This window comes from Panthera onca, chromosome D1 (genome assembly GCF_046562875.1).
Source record: "Panthera onca isolate mPanOnc1 chromosome D1, mPanOnc1 haplotype 2, whole genome shotgun sequence".
In the NCBI taxonomy this organism is placed as follows: Eukaryota; Metazoa; Chordata; class Mammalia; order Carnivora; family Felidae; genus Panthera; species Panthera onca.
In genome coordinates this window covers 9,695,052-9,721,468 of record NC_138348.1, presented here as the reverse complement: position 1 = coordinate 9,721,468, position 26,417 = coordinate 9,695,052, and the positions used below count along the sequence as shown (strand labels likewise).

Sequence of the window (26,417 nt, the reverse complement as noted above, 5' to 3'; positions counted from 1 at the left end):
CCTGGGGCCAAGCGGTCGTGGAGGAGGAAGGAAGATGGTGCGCCGGGAAGCCCTTTGTAAACAGTGAAAGGCTGTACGAAGGTCAGGGATTCTCGCCAGGTAAAGAGACCCAGGATGGAGGCAATAGAAATGGAGGCCTGGAATGTGACTGGGGAGGAAGGCAGCTGGAAAGTCGAGAGAGAGCCTGTCACAGGGAATTAGAGGCCCCGAGTGTAAAGGCTCCTGGTGGGGGAAAAGTGGGATCTGTTGACAGTGTGAGTCAGCTGCTGAGCTGGAACCAGGCCCCAGGTCTCCCGAGGACGGTCCCGAGCGTGGCCGCAGCAACCGTGGGGTCCTGCAGGAGTGGCGGGAGCGGGAGGAAGCCCTTCTCTTGCTCTCCAGACACGCCTCATGGTCGCACCGGGCCGGGAGGTGTCTGTGGCTGACAGATCTGGGCTACCTGTGTGGGAGGGAGACTTGGAAGTGTTGTGTTTTCTCTTGAGAATTTCCTTTGGCTCCGGGTGCTGAGGGTGGGGGTGGGGAGCGGTCGCATCAGCGTTTTGGGGGCTGTGGCCTGAGGAAAGCAAAGTGGGTCAGAGCCACCAGAGTGGACGCAGGGCTGGGTGGTCCTGCCAGGGAGGTTGGGGCGGCGTGACGGGAGGGCCGGGGGCCGTGGGGGGGGGGGGTGGGGAACGCCACTGGACACGCCGGGCAAGGAGAAGGGGCGAGGGCCTCCTCGGAGGGGTCTTCCGGGGGTGGATGCGCGTGGCACGAGTTCCCCGGGACGTCTCACCTGACACGGCCCCACTTCTGTCTGTGAAGGGCCTTCCCACGCGGGGACGATGAGGGCGGCGGCAGATCGCTTAGCTTTCTGCCTCGAGGGGCCTAGTTCCCGACCACAGGCTGGATTACAGACCCTGGGAGCCCAGGCCCATTTCTCAAGCGTTGCACGTTGAGTGTCTGTTTTAGCCAGCAACCCATTGGACTAGCTTGCTCCCCGAGGGAGAAAGTTTTTGCTCCACGTCCGGGCCGCAGGGTCAAGCCTCGTGGGTGGAGGAGGGACGTGGCTCTTCGAGACCCAGGGTGGTGGTGAGCTGACTTTTCCCTGCCCTGGGACTCATTCTGCCCCAGCGGCTGCTGCCTGGACACTGTTAGAGCTTCCCTGGCCATGGGCTCCAGGTGGGTGGGAGGGGTCCGAGGCCTATCCCGCATGCTCCCCGAGGTGCCCTTCTCTGCCTCCCCGGGAGTTGCCCTCTCTGCAAGAGGAAGCCTGGAGCCTCCCTGTTGTGAATATTCAGCATTCAAGTCCCCTCAGCTCACCCTCCACACCTCCGGCCTGTTTGTTCTGATTTATGGCTCAGCCTTCTGGTCTTGGGCTTCAGGAGCCCTTTGCAGCCACCCCTTGCCATCTGCTCGGGATGCTGGGACTCTGCACAGCAGAGCTGGGTGGCAGGCGGGGCAGATCGGAGACACCGAGAGGAAGAGTTGGCCTCTGTTCCCCAAAAGCAGAGCTGAGCTTTCTTCCAGAGTCTTCAGGGTTTTGAGGCAGTAGGGAGCCCAGCCGGGTCACCACCCCTTGTCTTTGGGCACAGATGCTGCTTTTGAGCAGATTCCAGCTGGGGCAGGGGGCTAGTCACATAGGAATGGACATCAAGGGCGAGCAGCCCTCTGGAGCCGAGATCTTTTCAACTCTGGTCCTCAGTCCTGTTCCCATTGCTTTTGTCCGTGTTTCTCCAAAAGTTGCTTAAGTCAGCTCCTGGCAACCTTCCTTCCTCAGCTGCCTCATAAATCATGGTGCCCGGCTGCTCTGCTTCAGGGGTGCCAGGGAATCGGGCATCTCTGGACAGAGGATTCTGGACCAGAGCTCAGAGTGCCAGGCCAGCCAGCCACGGCTGGAGGCGCAGCCTGGCGCTGGAAGCCACTCGTCCCCCAGTCCCTCTGCCAGGGACCAGAGGGGGACCTCTGGGTTTAATCACCTGTTGGCCCAGCCCTCCACCTGAGTTCAGCTTCTCACTGGAATCGCTTTACATTACACGCTAGTGGACCAGGCAAGTAGCGCTGGGGGAAAACATCAATGAGCGTGTGGTCAGAGGAAGATAAATCTCGTAGAACCACGGAGCCCAGGACATTGCAGGATGTGGTTACCTCCCCAGCGGGCAGGGCTGACAACTGTTTATCTTGATTTTCTTTTTTTCCTTTCTGATGCCGACTTTGGCGGGGCTGGATGTCTCTGGGGCGGACAGGGGGAGCGTGCGTGTAAGTGAGGAAGACCCGGGCGACTGTCCTACCCCCGGGGACCTTGGAGATGAGGCGGAGGGGAGCGCGCACGCCGTGGCCACAGGTGAGGAGGGTGCTTGGCAGGAAGGCTCAAGCCCTCCCTGGGCTGGCTGGCGGGCTGGCGGGTTGGGACGAGCAGGGGTGGGGCTGTTCCCCAGGCAGGGCCGCCCGGGGATTGCACGTGTGTGTAGCCGCGTGTGCCCGTAGCTTTCTGTGGGAAGTGAGGGCTGAGGGGGTGTGGAGCGCCTGGCGGTGTGGGAACTCGTGGGCTCCTGTGTCTGGCTGGCCTGGTGTCAGTGGGTGTGAGGAGCAGGGGGCGTTGTTGGGCTCCAGGGAGCAGGAGAGAACAGTGGGAGCAGGGGGGAGTCCGCCTTCCAGCTGGGGGGCGGGTAACGTCTCCTGTTGTGATTCCTGCGGAAGGAGCCTTCCTGCTTTCTCGGTATTCCTTAGAAGGAAGCCCAGGCTGGAGGCGTGGCTCCCCAGCTCCCATATGTGCTCGCGCAGGCCTGCGTCCCTGCTTCTCCTCAAGCCCCCTGGAAGTCAGCTGGGGATAGTCCAGTCGGATGACAGAAGACGGCATGATAGCCACGGGCGTAAAGACTTGGGGCTCTGGGGTCCAACAGACCCGGCTTTGAATCCTTGTACCTCTCTATACCTCAGTTTCCTCATCTGTAAGATAGGGACAGTAAAACCTCCCACCAGTAAGGTTTCCACGGCCTAATAATGTCTGGCGAGTAGAAAGATCATGATGAAAGCAAGAACACAGAGACACACACACACACACACACACACACACACACACACGTTTTTTGCTCTTGTAATCAGAATCTTTTCCATAGAAAAGCAGTTACATCGTGATCTGCATATATTAGCATCAAGGAAGCTGTAATAGGTCATGTCCCTTTTCTTGATGAGGAAGTCAGCTCCACCACACCCTTGGCATGGGTGGAATCTTGCTAATCTGTCAACAGAAACATGGGAATAATGCGTTGACCCCTGGGGACGGTTTCCACTTGGATGCGGCAGTGGTCCTTTCCTGAGCGCTTACAGCGGTTTGGGCGCAGTGAGGCCATACCAGACCCTGTAAGATTCAGGTTCTGCCCTCCAGGCGTTCGAAATCTATGGAGAAGGCTCGCGATGGACATGAAGGTCTGTGCTGCACTTCCAAGAGGGGGCCCGCCGGAGGTCAAAGGAGATTGAGGAACTTGGACCAGGGAGGTCGGCGGAGACTCGGGTGGCGATGGCCTTTAACCTGGGCCATCCAGGTGATGGTAGAGGAAGCGGCAGCAGTGGAGGGTGTGGCTGGGAAAATGAGCCGCTGGCTCGTTGTGGTCTGGCTTGAGTGGAGGGCGCACGACATGGAAGCAGTGAAAGCTGGGGTTGACACGGTGACTTGGAGCTGGGTCCCCGGGAACATGACGGCAGGGCTGCAGGTTGGGTCTGTGGAAAACATGGGCAGCCACCGAAGTGTTCTGAGCAAGGGGGTGGCCGGCTGGTGGTTGGTAAGAGGTGGGCACGGGGGAGGGCCTGGGGGCCAGGCCCGGGATCAGAGCTGGGCTGGGTGATTTTAGGGAGACGGAAAGGCGTGTGAAGGGTTCGGGGCCCGGATTCTGTCTCAGCCTGAGATGCGTTTCCCACCCTTGACTTTCAGCTGCCTCGATTCCTAGAGGCTCCAGGCCACTCCAGGCCAGGAGTCTGAGGAGTGGCCTTCAGGGACCCCCCGGAGGCTGGTTGTTCCGCCCGCAAGGCTGTTCTCATCCCCGAGGACCCATCGAAGGGGTTCCAGTGTTCCTAGCATTTATTTCCAGGCGTTTGATCATTTTCTCACCAAATTACCCCTTGAAATTTCGCCTGCCTGAGTTCAGCCCAGGAGGTTACTATTCTGGGAAGTTTCATCAAAACCCTTTCAGCGTTTGCGAATTCTCTAAGCTGGGGGGCAGGTGGGAGGAAGACAGGGCTCGTCTGCACCGGTGTTCTTGGGGGCCGCTTGGGAGAGCTGGTCCCAGCACCTGAAGATGCTCCTGGTGGCAGAGCGCTCCGGGCAGGGGGCTGGGGAACGGTGGGCCGAGGCTGTCGTAAGGGGAGGCAGGACACCGCTTCTAATTCATCCCGAAAAGGCCCCTTGTCGTTGCCTCTCCTGGAGCCATTTAATTAATTTATGATTGATGTTCCTGGACTTACTTGAGGTTAATTTATTATTGATGTGCCTTCATTATATACAATTCACCCTGTACCTTTGAGCACATGGCTCCCCTGCTGGGCAGGCCACACGGTGGGGTGAGCACTGCGGGGCTGCTTTTCTGGGCCTCACCCCCCTCACCCCTGGGGACAGAGCCCTGCGCCTGGCTCTTGTCAGACTCTTTCAGGTTTGGGGGTCCAAGAAGACGCCAGGGCTTCTGTCTCCAGGGGGCTTTGCTCGGCCACGTTGTAACAGTAATAATAATCATTTCCATTTTGTGAATGTGGGGGAACTAACCCGGCACAGTGTGTAGAGGGTCTCATTTACTCCTTGCTTCGGGCAGCCCCCTCCACTCCTTCGTCTCCCCAACCCCTGTCTTACAGGCATCTTCGGGAGGTCGAGTTACCTCTTTGAGGACACAAGGCAAGTAGATGGGGAGCCAGGTGTGAGCCCAGGACCCCGGCCTCTCCTTCAGGCCGTTCCCCTGTGAAGCCTTTCTTCTGCTCCCCTGAACTCCAGGGCCGTCCTGGCTAACATCGGGGCATGTAGCACCGCCACCCGGGAGAGTGTGTCTTGTTACGTGTTGATGGCTTGTCCCCCTCCCTAATCCATATCCTCACTGAAGGCTAACGAGCAAAATGGCACTTACTGAGATAAGCGCCAGGTGCCATGCTAAGCACTTTTCATACATTAGCTCGTTGAATCCTTATAACCATCCCAAGAGGCAGGTGATAACAACCCATTCTACAGATGAGGTTTAGAAGTGCTCTGGTTGGGGCGTCTAGGTGGCTCCGTTGGTTGAGCGTCCGACTCTTGATTTCGGCTCAGGCTGTGATCTCACGGTTTCATGAGTTCGAGCCCCATGTCGGGCGCTGTGCTGACAGCACGGAGCCTTCTTGGGATTCTCTCTCCTCTCTCTGCCCTTCACCCCACTCTCACGCGTGCTGGCGCTCTCTCTCTCTCTGTCTCTCTCTCAAAATAAACCAACAAAACAAGAAATGTGTTCTGGGCACTCAGCTAATAGATGGCAGAGCCAGGATTTGGACCCTAGCAGCCTTGAGATTCCTGCTGTAATCTCTCCCTGTAATCCCCTCTCACTCCATCTCTCCATCTCCTTGGGCCGGTTTGTTTATCGCATGTCTGTATGTTTATCCAATGGCCACCTCCCCTTTCTCCTATTTGGCCGAGTGCTGGCCTACATCGGCACCCCCTCCTTTGCTGTGGGGACCAGGAGTGCCCACTCGCATGGGGTGGGTGATTTTAGGGAGACGGCAAGTCGTGAGAAGGGCTCGGGGCCCGGATTCTGCTCTTGGCTCAGCTGGGCAGCTTCACATGAGTCACTCAGCCCCTCTGAGCCTCAGTTGCCCTGTTTGTATATCAGCAACCGTGGTATTTATTCTCTCTCCTTCACTGGCTGCGCCCACGCTCAGAGGCGATGCGGGATAGGACAGACACTGTACTAATCAAGGGTTAGATTGCTTGTGTATGGGATCCAAGAGTTGGCATGAAGGCCAGGAATGCTTAAGGCTGGACGCAGAAGCCCAGGCCAGGGGATCTGTGCCCACCTTCTGAGCCTCCCTGGATGGGCTGATGAACTCCGTGGCTTGCTAGCTGGCAAGAACTTGCTCAAGGACCCTGTGTGGCCAAGAGCTGGGCAGGAGGTCCCTAGAGTGGGTGCCAGGCTCTAGTCCGGTGTCCCCGTTGGCTGAGTAGTCCTGGTTCCTTCGAGGTGGTCCCTCACACATTGGGTCCTCGGGTTGGATGGAAATGCAGGAGGCCTTCCTGGTGGTTCTGGGCCCCACAACCCCTCTCATCTGGGCAGCCTTGACTAGGTCAGTTCAGGCTAGGTTCAGCGAGGAAGGAGATAGTTTGCCCGGCAGCCGCTTGGACCTCCCCTCACCCCTCAAAATAATGCAGAAAAGCCCAGTGAAGAGGTGAGCCCTGCGTCTGTTCCGGAAAACAGTGAGACTGTCAGCCTCTCCGTGGCAGGGTTCCCAGGGCGTTGGCTAGGAGTCCTCTGGTTTCTCATCAGCTTTACTCCGAGCACGTTTCAGCACCGGGCCGGGCCTGGGGAACACGATCTGGGCTGCCAGGGCCCCCCTGGGCCAGAAGAAGAGGGCAGAGATCTCAGTGGGTAGGGGTGGGGCACGCCTGGCACGGCTGTTGGAAGTCTGCGGCCAGGCTGCTGTTAGATGACGTTTCACTTCCCAAGTTTCCGCCTCCTGCAGCCGGGATTACATCAGGCTCCCCCCGGCACGCCCTTCAGCCAGCTCCCACCTCGCGCAGGCTCCTACACTGCCCTGGGACAGCTGTCCCCGCAGTTCAGGGCAGGCCAGGCCGCAGAATCTGCAGGCAGCCCCAGGCCCATCGGCAGCTGAGGGGACTGCCCTGGTTCAGCTGCAGGCGCCAGTTACCCCGCGTGTGCTGCCTCCAGTCGGCACCTGCCTGCCTCACCTCCCGGGACCGCTGGTCTCCAAGACCATGCCACCCATCAGTTCCTTGGCTTATGCACTTCTCATTCATTCTCTGTTTCTTTCTTTAAAATTAGCATAGCATGGGGCGGGGCACCTGGGCGGCTCCCGGTCGGTGGGTTAAGCATCTGACTTCCGCTCAGGTCTTGATCTCACAGCTTGCGAATTCGAGCCCTGCGTCAGGCTCTGTGCTGACTGCTCAGAGCCCGGAGCCTGCTTCGGATTCTGTGTCTCCCTCTCTCAGCCTCTCCCTTGCCCTTGCGCTCGCTCTCTCGCTCTCTCTCTCTCTCAAAAATAAACATTAAAAAAAATTAAAAACTAAAAATAATAAAATTAGCACAGCATAGGCCTGCCAGCATGGACCTTAGCATAAAGATGGAGCTTTATTTGAGTCTGCTACTACTTGGGCAGGTCACTTAACCGCTGATCCTCAGTTTCTTCATCTCGAAAATGGGGCTCTCATGGAGTGTGGCCGCCTTCAGGACCCAATGAGATACCACTTTGGAAGTTCTGCCCAGTGCCAAGAACAGCGTAGGTATTCAAGAAATGTTACATGCTGTGATCAATTATGAGGATTTCAACTCTTCTCTGTCAGCCCAGGTGGGCGCTAAGCTGACCGGACGCCCTCCCTTTCCTGAGGCTGTGTCTCCCCTGCAGCCAGGCAACCCTGGGCCCTCTCCTGTGATGCAGGCCAGCCCCTCGGGCTTCCTTCAGTCCCCTCCCACTTCTGGGCCACTTCTCAGGGCTGGCAGTGTCCCACTTTCCCTCTGGCATCTTAACCATTCTCAGGCTGGTCCCCACCCCCCAGCCCGCGTTCCTTTTGGTTTCTCTCCTGTGTTGCTTTCTTTCCCCTTGGCACCTCTTCCCTCCGTCTGCTTTTTGTACACCTCCTCCTCCCCTAAGGCTTTTGGGGGAAGCCGGCGTCTTTCCTCGGAGACCCTCTGACCCTCCTGTGCAAAGAGGTGGCCTCTCAGCCCCTCCAGTTCTGCTCAGCTGGGGGTCAGACGGTGCACCCTGAGGGTGGGGGGGGGGGTCACGATTTGGCCCCTCCCAAGAACATTGGCAACCTTGACAAATCCAGAGTCCTGTCACGTCCCCCTCCGGTCTCGGGAGCCTGCCACATGGGCAGCCACTCCGGTGACTGCAGAAGCAGGCCACTGCTGCCGAGGGGAACGGGCTGGCCGCCACGGGGAACCCACCCTGGGGGTCCCCAGAGCCCCAGCAGAGGCTTCAGGTTCCAGTGGCCGCAAATCCTGAAGGAGAAGGAAAAGGCCAGAGTCAACCCCAGGTTCCTGGAGCCTGAAAAACAGCCGCACCTGAAGTCTCTTTCCTTCTGGGAAGTCACGGAATTTGTCTCAGGAGGTTGCTTCAGTTTCATACCTTGGCAAAGAACTCCGTCTTTCTCCACCTCCTTCCCCGGGACGGGGGCCAGGCTGTGGAGAAGAGCTGTGCCCCCTCTGTCCACCCGGTTCTTTCAGGGACATTTGTTTATCAAGCACGTACGGCATGCTCAGCTTGGGCCTGGAGCTAAGAGTTTTTACCTGGTCCTCTGGGAGTTCCCAGGTCGGGGACTCAGCTGTAACACAGGTCTTACAGGTGTAACAACGGCAACATGAGCAAAGCTTTCCCAGCAAGGCCAGTCGTCTATGCTTTCTGTGCAGTAATTCATTTAACGCAAAGATTGGGGACAGCGGCCACTCGCCCGGCACTAGGCTCTGCGCTCAGGGCAGTACCCACTCGCCCCGAGGAGGGAAGCACCCACAGTTTACAGCAGAGGGACAGGTCAAAGACCTCGGCCTCCTCGCGGAATTGAAGGGGTTCCGCTGACGGCCTCAAGTTTGCAGCCGGCAGACCGCAGGCCCTTTTCCGTCTGGCCCCTGCTCTCGGCGCGTTCCTTCTCGCCCTCCCACCTTGCGTCGGGTTTGGGGCCCCTCTGAGCCACGGGAAGAGCAGGTTCCCACAAAAGGAAGGCTCCCCTTTGGCCACCCCGTTGCCGAGAGAGCAGCCTCCCCCACTGCCGGGAAGCCCTGCCAGTCCCCGGGGGCAGGCCACCGCGTCCGACCCCGCGCCTCGCCGGCCTTGGCAGGCGGCTCTCAGGCGCACCGAGGATCGTTCCTCTCGCCCCACTTGCCCCTGCCAGTAATGTTGGGCTCTTGCAGGTGGTTCTCCATGCTGCCTACCTGCGCCACCATACGGTTTGATAAACGGGCTGATGGACGGCCCCTGGTCCCTGGAGCCGCCTTCTCCACTTCTCGGCCCCTTTAGAGAGCCTGCCCCCGCCCTTCCCCAGGTGAACCCCATTCAGCAAGCTTCCGGCAGCGGTAACTAAGCCGGGCACCTAGCCCACCACCTGCTCAGTACTTTATAAAAGTTTAACCTTAATGGTGTAACGAACTCCCATCATAAAGCAGCTGGAGCAGTGCATCCTGGGATGTATAAATTATAGGAGCCCTCTGAAGTTGTAATTGGAAATGGCAGCAACTGGAAGGTTGAAAGAGGCCGGCCTCGTTGGGCTGAGCACAGCTGCTCTCTCCTTCCTTTCAAAAGGCACACAGGACTGAGTCTGGCTGTGAAAAAAGAACGTCCTCAGACCAAACTGAGTTCCTGATTCCTGCACCCCACTTCCCATTTCCTGCCCCCCAACCGTGTCTGCAGAGGCTGCGGGCTTTGGAGGCGGGCACCCCACCCAGGCCCTGTGCCCTGGCTCCACGCCACAGACAGAGTGCGCCGGAGGGAGTGAACACGGGTGCAGACCCGGCAAACGGGGTAGGCTCCAGGTCCACCGTCTCCCAGGGACGGCTTACCGTCGGCCTGACGTCCCCAGCCCCCTGAGGTCCCATCCACAAAGTGGACAGCTCGAGCCCCCCTGGCAGAGTGGTTGTGGAGATTCCAGCTGGGAGCCACAGGGAGTGTTGGGATGCTGGGTTGGGAGCTCAGGCTCTGAGGCTGGGCCGTCCGCTTCCTGTCACATCTCCTGCCTGCGGTGCTCGTGAGACCTTAACCAAGTCACTTAGCCTCTCAGCTACAGTTTCCCCCTGTAAAATCAGGGGGATCCGTGACCTACTTCTGGTGGGGGGGGGGTGGTCAGGAGGATGACAAGGGATGACACTTGGGAAGGACTCAGCATGGTGCTTCTTTGATGGGCACTGCGGATCCCCAGGGAGGCTGGATGGGTTCCCGGTTCTGCGTCCAGCGATGTGGCTCACACACCACACCTTGAGTGGCCAGGACGTGGTGCTTGACCCACAGAAGTGCTTACTAAGAGCTGTGATTATTCATGCAGGGTAAGTGCCCATCGCCTGCACCTATGTGTGGTGCCCACGGTGGCTTTAGCTCAGTGCCCCTGACTGTGGCCCGTGGGCCAGCAGCGGCACCACCACCTGGGAACAGGTTAACAGTACAGAATCTGTGTCCCTGCCCCCACCCCTGACTCAGGATCTCTGGCGGCAGAGCCCAGATATCTGTGGTTTAACCAGCTCTGGGTTGCTGTGTTCCTTCACTCGCTCCGGTCAGAGAAACACTGCTGGGCTCACCCTCGAGAGCAGGGCTTCTCTGGGTGCAGAGTGGCTAACCCCAGCCTCAGAACCCCCTGGGTTGGCCACGTGGTGCATGTTCCAGATCTAGGTTCCTAGGCCCTACCTCGGACCGGTGGATTCAGAATTTCTGGGTGGGGCCTGGGAATCTGCATTTATCCCTCTCCTCACTGCGATTCTAGTTGAGAGTCACGGGGAGGGGGGTCACTCGCTGCCTGAGAGCTGTGGAGAAGAGCAGGACCCCCACTCCCCACCCCTTCCGCATCTTGTGCACGAGGCTTTGCAGAGGCTGGGGTGGGGAGAAGGAGCACTGGGTGGGGGCCGGGAGCCCCGGGGCTCCAGCACGGGCTCCACCTGGGGTGCTGGGGCTGCTCTGCCTTGGACCCGGCGGGTGGGGCCTTTTCTCACGGCGAGAGGAGGGAAACAGCCTAACGACCACTGGCGGGGAATGGGTTGAATGAACTCACGCACACCATGCACATTGCCTGCCCCCACAACGATGAGGGAATATGGGGCCAGGACAGTGTTTAACGAGGAGAAATGTTCACCTTCTCTGCTCAGCGCGGAAAAAGCGGCAGGTACGGAATGATCCCGTATTTGGACAGACGAGAGACTAGACGGATGTTAATAGTTCATAATTTTCCTAGGAGGATCATGGTGACTTCTATTTGTCTCTTTCTGTTTTTGTTTGTTTGCTTCTGTTTTCTATAGAGAACACGTGTTTTGTAAGAAGAAAAAAGTAGACACAGATAAGCATGTCTGGCCCAGGGTTTTCGGTCACAGGTGCCAGTGAGAGGCCCAGACTCCCAGGACTCCCCTCCCACTTGACCTGCCTGCTAGGGTGACCTTCACCACCATCCCTGTCACCTCCAGGCTGTGACCTCACCCCCAGTCCTTCACACTGTTTCTCCCACTCTTTCACCTCCTGTCTGCTCTGAGTCCTTCCATGGCAATGGCGAGGACACCTCCTCCCCTCCACACAGGAGGGGTGGGGAGGGGAGAGCTGAGGGGTGGGAGGCCCCCCTCTCAGCCTGTAAGGCTCTGGGGCAGAGCTCGCTTTTCATCGGGGGTCACCTGGGTGCCTAAACCGAATTTCCAGAGTCTAGGCACATAGGATGTATCTGGGAAGCAACGGCTGAATGGAGACTGAACAGACACATAGCTGTGCTGGCCTTCGGCCTGCCAGCACGCTTCTCTGGGCTTAGGGGTTTCGGCTCTAACATTCGTGGAGGGTTGAGCTCTGATTCCCCTCAGGCCCTTCCAGCTTCAACCTGTTGGGACTCATACCTTCCCACTCCTGCCCCCTTGCCTAGTTTTCTAAGCAAGTCGTGCTGTCCCCAAGAAGGCTCCACCTGTCTGTCCCAGCTGCCCCGGCGAGCTTGCTTGCAAAAGCAGCTGCTCAGGGCAGGGCCTCCAGGCAAGGGTGACAGGAGGGAGGGGATCCCAGGTGCCGGGAAACAGTAGGCCACAGGGGCAGAGGGCACCCATTGGTCCTGAATCTGACATCGGTCTCTCTCGAACCCTGGGTAGCCTCTGTGCTGCCTGTGGTCGGGGAAGGGGGGGAGGGGTCTGTTTTCCACCTCCTCCTGTGCCCGGCTGCCATCAGGCCCCAGCAGCCCTGAGTCTCCGGCCCTTTCAGCTGCTGTTTTCCAGTGAGTGGCTCAGGGAGGAGGGAGGGTGGGAGAAATCCATTCAAGCCATTTGTTTTAACGACATTGAAGTAAACCCATGGGATTTGCGTGGTCACATGTTTTCAGTCTTCTTTCAAAGAAATGGATGGGTTTCTGGGTCTCTCCCACCACCAGCTTCCCTGCCTGGCAAGTCCGGGAGGCCCAGTTTTCAGGAAGAATCGTGAAGAAGGGGAAGCCCCCGCCAGGGTGGGAAGATCAAAGTGGTGTGGGCGAGGGGAGAGCTGGGACCACCTCAGCTTGGGCTTTTGTCTCCCCACGTGTGGAGGGGGCTCCTGCCCAGGTAACACCAAGGGTGTGCCTGCCCTTGGTGCATTTCCCAGCGTGTTTTTCTTGGCCTACGGAGCCTGCAGAAATCAGCTTTGCCAGCAACCCAGAGGCAGGAGCCGGGTGCTGATGGTAGTGCTCAGCACGCAGCCCTACGAGGGCAGAGGTGAGGGAGACAGGGCTCTGTGCTGGCTGGGGTCCGGCCCAGGAACAAGGTGCATTTGCCTCTGGGGTTCTGAGAGGCTTTCTATAGGGCAGGAGGGAACAAGCAAGCCTTATTTCCCTGACTTTTTCTTCCTGGTAGTGATCTGCTCAGCCTCCAGCACCTCTGGGAAGCCTTCTCTGTCGCTGTCCCCACCGTGGGGCCCCCGGCATCAGGGCTCCTTAGCCCCTGGCCTGCGTGTGGGTTTTCTTTTGCACTGTGAGCTCCTCACGGTTAGGAATCGGCATCTCCGTGTTCTTATCCCCAGAAGCTCCTTCTTAAGGTCCCCCTGAGTGCATCCGAAGCCCCACCTGGCACTCCCAGGCCCTGAGTCTGGTCTCCTGCCCTGGTCTTGGAGCCCACTGAGGCAGTGGAAGGGTGTGTGTGCTCAGAACGCACTCTCCCCTCACTCTCCTCTCCTATGCCAAGAAGGAGTCAGGCTGGAAGGGAAGGGGGTAACGGGTGGGTGGCATTGGACCGTGAGGCACTGGCCAGAATGTCCCACAGGACAGACCCAGCCTGCAGCTGCCACAGGCGGGATCTCACAGACCCCCTCCCCTGCACCCCCAGGCCTTGAAGCAGCCGCTAACACCAACCGGTCTGGCTGGTTTGTGGGGACCTGGCCCCGTTTCTTGAGGGACAGGATGTCCTGCTGGGAGCAGCTTTTGTGCCTGTCCTTTCTGTCCTTCCCCCTTCTGGCTCTCAGGCTGGTCCTCTCCTGGCCTTTTTCTCCTCGTTGCCCTCCTTGCCTCTCGCCTCACTGGAGGGCCTTGCCCCTGCCCTCCTTGAAGTGCAGGACGGTGGGGGTACCCGGGCAGGAGTCAGAGGCCGGGGCCTCCCAGGAATGAGGCGGGGCTGTCCAGGACCCTCGGCTGGTGAGACCCTGGGGGTGCCCGGGCCCTGGAAGCAGGACACCCGCTGGCTGGGGTGACAAGTACCAGGCAGGACCCCTGCTCCTCGCCCTGCTGACATGCCAAGGACAGGGGCCTGGCGGTCTGAAGAGGCCACGGAACAAGGCGTGGGACCAGCAGGCTCCCTGGCACCGTGACTCCTCCCTCCCGCCACCGCCCTCGCCAGGCTCCCCTCTCAGGGAACAGGAAATGGGGGTGGGGGAGCCCGGGTGTTCCTCTCGCCCTCTGCCGGGAGGGGCCGGGTGCCGCACTCCGTAGGTGTCAGCAGAACTGTCACCCAGCGGCGGGCGCCGGGGCTGGGATTTCCCTGGCTGACTCACCCCCGGCCTGGCTGTGCCTCAGCCTAGGCAGGAGTTGTTTGTGAAGGTGTCTGGTAGACGGAGGGAGTCCCAGGAATGGGGGAGCAGGTCCCTGGGGTTGGCTGTGGGCGGGGCCCCTCGCAGAGCTCTCCGCCCTCCGCACCTGCACCTGGAGACCCCAAGTGCTCCAGGGAGCACAACCACCACACTTCCCAACGTGGGAGGAGCGGTGAGGCACCTGGGGACCTGAGCACAAGCGGGGCTGCCTCTGCCTCCCCACGAGAGGGTCCCCCCAAGGGCAAAATGCCTTCCCTCCAGAGAATAGAGAAGCCATTGACTGCCCTCCTCCCCAGGCACTCCACAGACAGGCGCCTGGAGGAAGGAGGGGGGGACTGTGGGAGGCAGGAAGTGAGGCCAGCACAGTGACCCGGCCAGGGGCCGAGGACCCTTGGAGAAAGGGAAGAAACTGTAGGCTGCCCCCCAGAAGAACTCACAGGAGTCTGTGTGAGATTTCCAGGCCCACAGATGCCCTGGAGCACATCTTGGGGCCCTCCTCGGCCCCAGCTGCCGGTGCCGCCCTCAGCTGAGAGCTGGCAGCGGGGTGGAGGTGTCACAGTTACGGTGTGGGGGGGACTGGGGGAGGACCGTGCAGACAGAAATGTGGAGTGTGTGCCTTGCAAGCAGGCCTGTGGGGGTGGCGGCAGCAGAGCCGCGTAGGGTGAGCCGGGCTGGGGGTGGGATGGGATGTACCGTTCTGAGCGATTGCCCCGGCGTCCCTGCCCTCCTCTTGTTGATGGGAGGGAGAGTCACCCCCTGACGTCTCCAGGCTAGAATAGCAGGGGCTGGCAGCCCCCAGGGGCCAGGCTGCCAGGGCTCAGGTTCACAGGGTGGCATCTGGGACCCTGGCACGGCTCTGTCTCAGCAGACAGACTTCTCAGCCCTCTTACCCACTGCCTGGCCTGGTGAGAAATGGAGCCATTTCTGTGGGCCGGATGCCACAGGGGCAGCCCCAGTGTGTCTGATGAACGGGCCACTTAAACCCCCAGCAAGCACGTCTGGCCCCTTTGGCCACGCTAATCCCTCCGTGAGCAGGCACAGGGCAGGGTGGCCTGGCGAAGGAATGTGGCCTATGGGCCCAGCCTCCTGAGTGGCAGGGCTGGGGGCACAGCCAAGAGGGTAGGGCAGCATTAAGGCTGACTGGCTCTGGCCCGAGCAGGCAGCATGGACAGGCAGGGTGCAGGGGAGGCCTGGCCTGAACTGGGATGGGCCCTTAAGGCAGGGCCCCCACACCTCAGCCCCCTGAGGGAAGCAGTCTTTAAAGGACAGAGGGAGGGGCGCCTGGGTGGCTCAGTTGGTTAAGCGTCCGACTTCGGCTCAGGTCATGATCTCGCGGTCCGTGAGTTCGAGCCCCGCGTCGGGCTCTGTGCTGACAGCTCAGAGCCTGGACCCTGTTTCAGATTCTGTGTCTCCCTCTCTCTCTGCCCCTCCCCTATTCACGCTCTGTTTCTCTCTGTCTCAAAAATAAATAAACGTTTAAAAAAAAAATTAAAAAATAAAGGACAGAGGGACAGCCTAGCCCAGGAGCCCGCTAAGGGCCTGGGAGCCGGGCTGCAGGGCATGGTTCCAGGTTCTGCTCCTGACCTACTACTGACCTCAGTGTTGCCTGGGGCAGGTGTCTGCACCCTTGGCCCTCACCTTCCTTCCTAGAGTGATTATGTGTGACTCAGTGGCCCAGAGGGTTTCTTCACACCCAGATGTTCTGTCGTTTACTAAGCCCCCAGCATTAGAGAAGAAGGGAGGGCCCTAGGACCTTCTCCTGGCACCTACGTGGCCAGGTACTTAGGCAGTAAGGAGCAAGACAGAGGTCTGCCCTTGGGATTCTGTTTCTTCCTCCCTCCTCTCTGGGGTGATGGGACAAGCGAGATCATGGCCAAAGGTTCCCAGTAAAGGGACCTTCTGGCAGGTAGTTGGGCTGGAACTGTTACCCTTATTAGGTATGAGTTATTATCACCATTACTGTGGAGTTGGCTCCCTAGAGCCTGCAGGGGGGCTCCCTGGAGGAGGCGGTCCTGGGCTGGCATCCTGGCCCTGTGGTCAGATTGAGTAGCAAGAGGTCAGGTGGGGTAGCTGGGGGTCTGGGTGGCCAGGAGGGAGCCCTGGCACCCCTTGGGCTTGGCCAAGCTGCCGGCTTCCATCTGCACAGGAGCGGCCCACCCTCCACGAGTTGGCGGGGAGACCTCAGAGCTGAGGAGTGCGTGTCCCCAAACATCTTGTTCACAGCAGATGGCAGCCGCAACTCCCTTTCTCCCTCTGCCGTGTCAGTTGCATTTCCCTTCCCTTTGCTCACCCCTTCTGTTAACTTTGGTTTCTGCTTTCCAAGTTGGGGAGGCAGCCTGCGAGCCCCCAGAGCCACCTGCGACTATGGGTGAGGCTAGGTGCTCAGACCATGGATGGTTTCCAAAGGAGGGGAAATCTCAAGCCCCCACCTGCTTGTTGGGGAAGCTCAGTCTTGCCCTGGTTCCTGCGTGCTGTTAGTCTCTTGGGCCGTTCCTGGAACTCCAGCCAAGGCTGAGTCCCAACCCTTTCCATTCTCTCTTTGCTTGTTCACTGTTAAGATTCCTGCATGTATAATCCTTTTTTAAAATGATGTTTGAAATATTTGGTTTATTTAAAAAATAAAACAGTATATCCATATTCTCCCCTTATGGAGACCTTTTCTCATATACTTGGAGTGACCATTTTCAAGCAGCATGATCTCAGAGGAACGAGGGAGCAGGCCAGGGCCTTGTCTGACTTTTCTTGACCGGCTGTTGCACACCAGGCCCTGGGGTGCCAGGGACACAGGCAGAAGGTGCGGCCCTGCCCTCCAGGAGCTCCCAGCGTAGTAAGGAGCCAGGGTACTCGGGGAAGGAACGGAGGGGCACTGACCAGGCCTGCTTCTGGGTTGTCAGGCTTCTGGAGGCTTCACGGAGGCTGCGGTATTCGAGCTAAGCCCTGGAAGGCTGAGGAGTTCCCAGGTGATCAGGGTTAGAAAACGCATTGTGTGCAAGGGCACAGAGGCGTGAAGAGCTCTGACCCCTCGGAATGCTGGGCTGTGGTAAGAAGCAGGGCAGATGAAGGGCAGGCTGCCTCATCAGCATGTGCCGTTCAACCCCGGGGTGGGGTCAGAGGAAACCTCACTCCCCTGGCTGCTTGTGGGGTGAGGTCAGCCTGAAGCAGAGCCCTATATGGGGAACAGGGGTGGCACAGGCCTTTCTCAGCTGGAGGGATTCTGGGACCTGGCTCATGGCTGCCCTGAGTTTGGGGCCAGCAGGAGCAGACCCCCTGCTGGTAGAAGCAGCCACCTGCTGGTAGAGCAGCCCCTCCTGGTGGAGCAGCCCCTGCTAGTGGAGCAGCCCCCCCTGGTGGAGCAGCCCCTCCTGGTGGAGCAGCCCCTCCTGGTGGAGCAGCCCCCCCTGGTGGAGCAGCCCCTCCTGGTGGAGCAGCCCCCCCTGGTGGAGCAGCCCCTCCCGGTGGAGCAGCCCCTCCCGGTGGAGCAGCCCCTCCTGGTGGAGCAGCCCCTCCTGGTGGAACAGCCCCTGCTAGTGGAGCAGCCCCTCCTGGTGGAACAGCCCCCCCTGGTAGAGCAGCCCCTCCTGGTAGAGCAGCCCCTCCTGGTGGAGCAGCCCCTGCTAGTGGAGCAGCCCCCCCTGGTAGAGCAGCTCCTCCTGGTAGAGCAGCCCCTCCTGGTGGAGCAGCCCCTCCTGGTGAAACAGCCCCTGCTAGTGGAGCAGTCTCCCCTGGTGGAGCAGCCCCCCCTGGTAGAGCAGCCCTTCCTGGTGGAACAGCCCCCCCGGTAGAGCAGCCCCTCCTGGTAGAGCAGCCCCTGCTGGTGAAGCAGCCCCTGCTCCTGCAGCCTGGGGTCAGAAGTCTCCCTGGAGGCTGAGGCCAGGGGGTCACGGAGTAGCTGGATGAGCATGCCCTTGAAGGGTGAGGTGTCCAGGCTTCCCTGGTGCTGCCCGTGTTCTGTGCCCTGCCCTGGCTCTACCTGACACCCGTGTGACACTGGGCAGAGCATATGTGTATCGAGACCCTCATCTGTGCCAAACTGCATTCAAAGTGTTTCCCACGTGGGTCCTGTCCCATTTAACCTTCCCGAGGGCCGCTCACATGGGCACTGCTGGCCCCAAAGCCCTGAGGCTTGTTCAGTGTCACCCAGCCAGCACGTGGCCAAGCAGAGGCTCCAGGCCCAGGTCAGCCTGACCCTCCCCGGCATACCTCCTTCTGGATTATGTGTCCTGTCCCCTAGAGAAGGCTCAGTGTGGGAAGCCTATCTCCCTGAGGACTTGTGCCCTGCGCATTCTCCCCTGCTGCCGCCTCCCCCCTACCTCACCCTCCAGTTCCCCCTGGGGGCCTCCATAGCAGCTGTGGGCAGAGCCACCCTGAGCAGTCAAGTGCCATCCTGTAGGGCAGCAGGCCCAGCAGAACGGTGTGGCCTACGGTGTTTGCTTTTCCCAGCCCTGCGTTTGCTGGGCCACTTACACCTGGCTCGTTGTTTGCCCAAGGTTTGCCCTCCAGGAACATGGGGTCGGGTGAGGCTGGGCAAGGGTGGCAGGCAGATGGTCTTCTGCTTCAGGGCTTCCAGATTAACCTGGAAGCTTCCAGCGTCTTCTGCGTGACCAAGGAAGGCCACACTGCCTGTAAGTGCCACGCCCTGCAGTCCCAATGCTGGCTGGGCAGTACCCGGCCTCGCCCGCGCAGAGCGTGTGACTTTGCAGTGCCGGGCCTGGCGTGCCTGGCGTGCCAGGGCGACAGCGGCAGCTGGACAGTCGGCAAGGAGCAGAAGAGGTCCCCAGAGCCCTTATGTTAGGCACTGGCAGAGTGTGGGGGCGAGGGGTAGCATCAATGGGACTTTTGTGTGGCTGGGGCAGAAGCATCCCTCACAGGCACATCTGCCCCAATCCTTCCTGGAGCTGCTGCTGGTCTGCAGCCCCCACCCTTCCTCCCAGTGAGGAGAGCTTGCCTGGACTCAGCCAGTCCCCGCCCTGCCCTGCCCTTCACCCCTTTTCAGATGAATCAGCCCCAGGCACTTGGTGATTTCTTCTTGGGCCCTGGGCCCGCCCCTCTGCCTGCCCTCCTGACTTCCAGCATCCTCTCCCTGGTCTGGCTGAGTCCTCTGCTCCATAGTAAGTCATTGACCAGAGACTGACCTCAAGTCACGGACCTCAGGGAGGCCACGGGCCTGGTCCTCGAGGCTGGTGGGAACAGATTAGGTGGACAGAAGCCAGGTGGATCTGGCACCCCGGCGAAGAGGGAGCCCTCTCTTCACTGCGGCTGGGACCCCAGGGAAAGGCCTGCGTCAGCTGGGGAGGGAGCCAGCACCTCCCTCCTTGCAGTCCTGCCTATGGTGGCCCTCCAGAGTGGCTCTGGTCCCTGAGGGTGGGGGATCTTGGCATGCCATGGGGTATCCACCCTGCTTTGCACCGTGGCCTTTAGCAGACCCACTGCTCTGGCCCGTGGTCTCTCCACCACTTGGTACCTGCCAAACAAGCTGTAAGGACAAGCAGGCTATCACCAATAGGCTGTGCTGCACCCTCCTGGGCAAAGAACTCTGTGAGCAGAGGGCGGCCGACATCACTCAGGCTGGGGACAGCCTTCCCAGGTGGGTGCGGCTTGCAAGAGACTGCCTGGTCACTCCCACCCTGCCCTTGGGGAGCTGGCCAAGAGCATCGGGCTCCTGGCAGTGGGGAGCCCAAGTCCCTCCACCCCTCTTCTTAGCTGGTGGGGGGGGTGGTGCAGGACGGATGTGGAGGAAGGACGGCGTTGAGTCGCTGTGGCCACCAGGCCCTGTGGAACCTTCTCTCCTGCTGCTGGTCAGGGGTGGGTGCCCACCCCAGGACCGACACCGTCTGCAGGCTTGGGCGGCATTGTAGACAGCCCCGTCATCAGGCCCTGCACCCCACACGCCACTCCCGCGGCAGCAGTAACGACCCCTAATGTGTGTCGTGCCCGGTACCCGACTGTTGTTCCTCACGGCAACGCTGTGGGGCTGGTACCCTGGCAACCCCGTTGGCAGGGAAGGAAACTCCTGTTTGTGGCGTACTTTAACCCACATCACTTAGATGTTATTTATCCCCCTTTTACAGGAACCAGGGCTCCAGGGGGCCGCGACTTGCCCACATGTATTAGTGGCTGGGCCCGGGACCAGGCCTGGATTCTCTGACACCACCCCTGCGCGTTTCCCACTCTGCCCCTGCAGTAAACCCGAAGTGCTAATAAACGAGCACATTGATACATAATTAATCCCACCTTGGATCCCTCTGTTCTCTCTCTGGGGAGCTCTGAGCGCTTCCCAGACGTGATCTCAGGCATCCTCCTGAAGCCCAGAAGAGGGAAAAGGAGGCTCTGTGCAGAGAGGGGTGGAAGAGCCGGCACAGAGGGGCTGTGGGTCTAGAAACCAGCCCTCTCGCCTCTCGGGCTGTCCCTGCCACACACCGCGGCCCCCTGCCTCTGGTAGGGCAGATCTGGGGCAGGGAGGTGTCTCTCGGGGCCGCCCGCCCTCTTCCTCTGGTCCCTTTGGGGTTGTGTCTGCGTGAGCCAGGAGGAGAGAACCTGGGGTGAGGCCCAACGCTGTGTCTTAAAGGGAAGTCATGACATTGCCGAGGCTTTTTATAGTCTTCCTTCCAAGAAGCTCTGGCTACTTCCGGTTTGTTCTCACATTCCGAGGAAGTTGGCAGAGAGCAGATCAGGGTCACAGGGAGGGAGGCAGAGTGCAGACCTGCGGGACAGGCCCTTGACCAAGCCATCCTCCGCCAGTGGCCCAGGAGGCAGCTCCGTTCCTGTCTGCATTGTATGGTGAGGGACCGAGGCCAAGAGACTTCCCACGGTCACTAGGTCACGGGCAGGTCGGTGACCGGTGAGGTTTGGTTGACTTCACAGGCCGGTGCCCTAAAACCGCTGGGCTGCAGGGCGGCCTCTCTGGCCCGTCTCCCTCCCAGGGCGGCCGTGAGGTGCTGCCCTCCATGCAGGGAGAACGGGGCCTCGAGGTGAAGAGCCCCTCAGGCAGCAGGGCCTCCCCGAAAACCTGGTCACGGACCTCGCTCCGTTCCGCCGCCCTCAGGCAGATCACCCAGCACCCCCTCCCTGCCACAGTCTCCCCATCAGCAAAACTGGCACGCCACACTTCTTCCCCGCCTCACCCACGGCGGGGTCGTCGGGCGCCAGTGAGGCCCCGTACGCACTTGCGGCTGCAGGAGCAGTTCAGGACGGAGCTTGGGTCTGGCGGGTGGTGTGGAGAGGGCCCCAGTGGGCTGGACGGCAGGAGCCCTGGGTTCCGGGCTGGGCTCTGCACCGGCTCCCTCGGGGCTGTGCTCACACGCCGCTCCTTCTCAGGCAGCAGGGATTCGGTGGGTTCCTGCCACCTGCCAGGCCCTTTGCTGGGAGCTAGGGACACAGCAGGAAGAAGAATGGCAGGGTCTGTGCCCCCCGGGAACCACACCCGACGGGGGGAAGGGGCTAGATAGTAAACAGGCTAACAGACAATGGCACTGGATGCAGGAGTGACAGTGAGGTGATGGAGAGGGACGGGGACGGGCACACCTGAGATCCGGCTGGTGGGTCAGAGGAGCCAGGTTTGAGCTAGGATCGGAGTGACACAAGAGACCAGCCACTCGAAGACTGCAGCGGGTAAGGGACACCTCTGGGCGTGGGGAGGCCTGAGGGCCTGGGCGTTGAGATGGGGCACACTTGGCTGTATGAGGGACAGAGAGAAGGCCCGAGCACTGGACGGTGATCAGCGAGGCCAGCGTGGGAGGAGACAAGGCCAGGCAGGCCAGCGGCACGAGGGGAGCATTTTCTAAATGGGGTGACTGGAAATGGTGCTGGGGGTGGTCAACCAGCAGACAGACGTGCTCTCTCTGAACCTCTGTTTCCCCTCCCATGTGGGCTTGGCATCCCATGAGAGGCCCCCCCCCCCCGACCCCCCCGAGCTACGGTCCCCTCCCCATGGTCGTGTTTGGGGTCAGAGCTTGGTAGCAGGAAGGGCAAGGAGCTGACTGTTCAGGGGAGACGCCTCCACCCTGGGCAGCATGAGCACAGCCCAGGAACTGCCCCTGAGCCGATGCTGCCCAGCTGACACCTGGGCCTGCTGCAGCCTGGGGACAGAACTGGGCTGACCTGACAGTCGGCTTCCAGGAGAGGAGGTACGTGTTGGGGTGGGGCGGGCTACCCCAGGCCTGTGTTCTAACGGTGCTCCTCCCGGGGCGGGCGGGGTGGGACCAGGGCGCCGTCCGTCCTTCCCTGTCCGCAGGAAGTGCTCCAGGAGCGTGACGGCCCCTGGAACCAAGATCGCTTGCTGTTTGTCCAGTTGTACCAGGACCATCTGGCTGGGGCGTCCTTGACAACACCCTCTCCTGTACTGCCCCCTCCCATCTGTCACCAGTGTCCGCTGCCCTGACTTCTCTCCACCCTCATGCCTGCTGTGGCCCGTGGTTACTGCTGACAAAGCTCAGACTCCAGGGCCCTGCCTGGGCTGGGCCCACTGGCCTTTCCAACTCGGTCCTCCTTTTTGCTCCCATCCGGTTAATCTGGTCTGTGTTCTGTCTTTCCTGGTCCCCCTGTGTGGGTCCTCCTGCTGAGGGGCGACCTCTGTGTTGCCCCCCTCCTGGTGGCCTCTTGACTCTGGCTTGTCCTTCAGACCTCAGCCCCGGCTCCCACCTCCTTACTCGGGCTCTGACGGGATACCCCCCTGAGCACAAGACACGGAATTTGTCATCGCTGGGTGTGGAGATTCGCTTCAAGTCTCTCTTTTTTTCTGGCCTGTGGGCTCTGTGAAGGCTGGTCCCGTGTCAGGCCCTGGCGTGTTGCAGGCACTGTATCTGTTGGATGTCCGACAGATAGCCAGACGATGGCAGCGTGCATGCATTTCATTTTAACTAGGTTTCACCTGTGTTCACACCACCCAGAGCCCACCCCCGGAGCTGTTCCTAGGCTTTCTTCCTCTCATCTCCTCCCCTGCCCCAAGCTGGGGAGCCTGGGACCAGACCCTGGCCATGTGTGACGGTTGGGGGCTTTACCACTGGTCGGCCCGGGGCCACCTCCTGTCCTGTGCTCCTGGATCAGCCAAGCCTGGGGCCTGGAGCCTGGGCCCGTCAAGGGCCTTTCGTGCAGAAAAGGACTCACTCGGACGCATGCTAGCGGCTGGAAGAAGGAACAAGAACCACACGTTCTAACAGAGCACTCTCGAGGCCACCCAGAGAGGCTTTCAGGCCGATGGGAAGTTTGGAAATCAGGTAGAATCTCGGCATCACAGTGGGACAAAGGCGGTGCGGGAGGGGGCCCAGGGTCAGGTGGTTTGGGAGCCGGGGCCCCTGGCCTTGGGTGCCACATCTCCTTTGCAGGCCGGCCAGGCCTCTGCTCTCCAGGGGCCGGGTGCCCTCCACACTTGCCACGGAAGCGGTAGCAATGCTGGTCATAGGAGGCTCAGGGTTGGAAGCCACAGCTGCCTCCCTCAGTGTCGGGGTTTCCCGTCCCCGGTCAGGGCCCTGCTTGGTGTTGGCGGGCTCCCAGGCTGCGAGGACGTTCTAGTCAGGCAGGCTCTGTCGAACACGGGCAGGGAGGGGGCACCCAGGAGGCCCCGGAGCCCACAATTCTAGGTCACCTCCTGCAACATCCAGAGGCAGGAGTGGTATTTATAGCAGCCAGCGGCCACCACGGGTGGGAAAGTCAGCAGGAGCTGTGATGCAGGCCACCCCCCATCAGGTCCCCTAGCTCCCGCTGACTCCCTCACCGCCACCCTCCCGCTCCAGAGCCTTTCTGGGACAAGCGGTGAAGTCCGGGCCTGCTGAGAGAGCAGGCATTGTCACACTGCCTCCCCAAGCCCTGGAGGAGCTGAGGTGCCACTTTCTGCCTGGCAGGAGCCTCGGCCTCTGCCGGTCTGGCCAGGACCTCGTCCGTCTCCACCGCCCCAGGTGGGCATCCTGTTAGCACTCCGTGCCTGGCCCTGCCGGTCTCTCTCGGTGCTGTTAGCTCTTCTTTGAGAGGTTCATTCTAGGAGTCGCCAGCAGCTTTGCAGACCTTCCTGGGGCCAGCAGGGGTCCGCGAAAGGCCTGCCTCGTTTCCCCTGGTGGCAGGCAGTTAATGGGGGGCCGTGGGCACCTGCCCCAGGGTGACTGGGAAGAGGCCCCCCGACCACATGCCTGTTACTTCCTCCCTGCTGTGTCCTCAGTAAGTGGGCTAGAAGGACGGCAGCTGTGGTCACCAGGGCCACACCCAGGGAGCAGGCAGAGAAGCAGAGGTCACAGAAGTGACAGTGTGACGCGGCTAGGGCCTCACACCCCGGAGGGTGAGCCCTCTGGGAAAGAAAGTGACACCAGACTCTCGAGTCCAAAATCCAGCCAGGATTCTCTTCCTATGCAGACAAAAGCGGGTCCTCGGGTCCCGCCTAGGCATGAGCAGGCAGGCGGAGGAAGGCCGACGCTTTTCAGCTGCCCGATGCGGTTACCCCCATGGTGGAGGCCTGGGCTCCCCTCCCGGGCTCGCCCCATTTCCAGACTGTTGCCCAGGGCCTCCAGACCCCACCCCCTAGGCCAGGAGAGAAGCAGGGGGGAGGCCGAGCTTTCTCCCCGCGAGCACCTGCGTGGGGGTGGTGCCTCAGACACACCAGGAGGCTGCAGGAACTCAGGCCGTGGCTCTCCTGGCCAGTCCTGGGCTGATCACGCAGGACGGGGCTTAAGGCCAACTGGGGACGGGCCCTGAGCCTCACCAGGGAGGGGCCTCTGAAGTGAGAGGGCCATCTGGAGAGGAGGAAACCCCTGCACTCGCTCAGTTCTGAGCAGACAGGAGATCTAGTCGGGAGCAGGAAATAGGCTTGTCCGATGGGCAGGGACGGAAGGGGCGGCGGTCGGTGGAGAGCTTTATAGCCAGTGGTTGGCAGTTTTAATCGTATTTAAAGGGCATTTCGGAGCCATGATACGCTTTTGAGGAGGGGGTTGATTTAATTAAAACCATAAACTGTGTGTACGTGTAGCTGATGCTACCGAGCACCCGCTCTGTGCTGGCCCCTGCTCTCAGCACTTTACAGCTTTGAACTCACTTTGTCCTCACAGCAGCCCCACGAGGGAGGCTCTGTCATCACCATCCCGGTTTACAAATGCGGTCGGTTCTGTAGTTGATGGGTCCTGGGAAGTGGGCACTGTGCTCAGTGGACCTCTGAGTGAATAGAGACACCAGGACAAGAGCAGGTCTAGGACCTTCTGAGCCCCCACCCCCTCTTGGAGGCTTATGGCAACTTGTGCTTGGGTGTCCAGCTTTGTCCTGCCCAGGAAGGTGGGAGGGAATGGGGGGGGGGGGTGGAGTCTGAAGGACAGCAGAGTCGGCCACAGGCCTCAGTGAGAGGTCCTGGGTCGATGCTTCCTGTGACCCCTTTTGTCCTCGGGGCTCAGGCCAGGCAGACACATGTGTGGCGTCAAACTAGTTTGGGCTCCTGCCTGGGGCCCCGGGGCTCTTTCCTTGGCCCTTCTGAAGCAAAACCATGTAAAATTCTAAAAGTCAAGGCCAGAGTGGACCTGAGAGGTCATCCTGTCCAGCGCCTCTCAAATGTTTTTTTATTTTTTTTATTTATTTTTTTTTTTTTTTAATTTTTTTTTTTTAACGTTTATTTATTTTTGAGACAGAGAGAGACAGAGCATGAACAGGGGAGGGTCACAGAGAGGGGGACACAGAATCCGAAACAGGCTCCAGGCTCTGAGCTGTCAGCACAGAGCCCGACGCGGGGCTCGAACCCACGGACCGCGAGATCATGACCTGAGCTGAAGTCGGCCGCTCAACCGACTGAGCCACCCAGGCGCCCCTCAAATGTTTTGAAGACTGTTCAGTTCGAAGAAAATGTCACAAGGAAACCCAGTATTTAGAACAGCTAAAACCCGCTCTGACGACATAGCCCACGAGCCCCAGGAAGCCCTTGCCCTGCCTGCTGTGACCACTTCCCCTTGTCTGGGGGTCCCTGAGGGTTTCCGGAACCCCGCTTCAAAGAGTGTTGATATCCCTTCACGGGACACAGGAGAGGAGGGCCACATGGGGCGCGGCCCGGGCCGGGCGTGTGTGCCCTTGAACGCAGAGCGTGCTGCCCCCATCCATGTCCCGTGGGGGGCAGGGGATGTTGGCACTCGCTGTTACATACGGGAACTCTGCAGACCTCCTCCCCTGGGAAAGCGCTTGTGTTACATTGTCACTCGATGCCCGCCTGCTTCCTTGATGCCCAGGGAATGGTAGAAGTGAAACCCGATCGCCAGGCGGCTGGCCTGTGCCCTAGATGGCTGGGCTGCCCACAGAGGTGGCCACTTCTTGGATCCTTGGCCCGTGCAGACTGTGGAAGGCGTTTTCCCCAATGTGGGTGGGCCAGACCCCGAGACCCAGCCCACAGCCTGAGGAGGTGTGACAGGACCATGCTGGTGCACGGTATGCCGGGCTTGGGGGTGAGAGCTTCCAGAGTTGAGGCGTCTGGCTGGGTGTGCCCACTTAGCATTCTCATTAACAACCTCATTAGGGGGCCACTAATGAAGTGGAAGGTGCTAATTCCTCTCAGAGGTGTTGCCAGCACAGGGATGGGGAGCCTCCGCTTCGGGAAGCTCTGG

At 60.3% G+C, this 26,417-nt stretch overlaps 1 protein-coding gene and 1 long non-coding RNA gene across 3 annotated transcripts in view; one reads left to right on the top strand and one right to left on the bottom strand.

The window, feature by feature from the left end:
• Positions 1-26,417, top strand: part of DAGLA (diacylglycerol lipase alpha) — a 62,930-nt gene that overhangs the window by 1,651 nt on the left and 34,862 nt on the right. The gene's annotated exons all lie outside the window — the stretch shown is intronic.
• On the bottom strand, positions 20,437-24,145 carry LOC144612973 (uncharacterized). 2 transcript variants are annotated; one of them, XR_013550249.2, is made up of 4 exons: positions 22,860-24,145; positions 21,961-22,119; positions 21,385-21,535; positions 20,437-21,228 (listed from the first exon to the last, which is right to left on the bottom strand). It is a non-coding gene; the product is annotated as an uncharacterized LOC144612973 (long non-coding RNA). The 2 variants fall into 2 exon arrangements; XR_013550248.2 differs by having other exon boundaries at positions 21,961-24,145.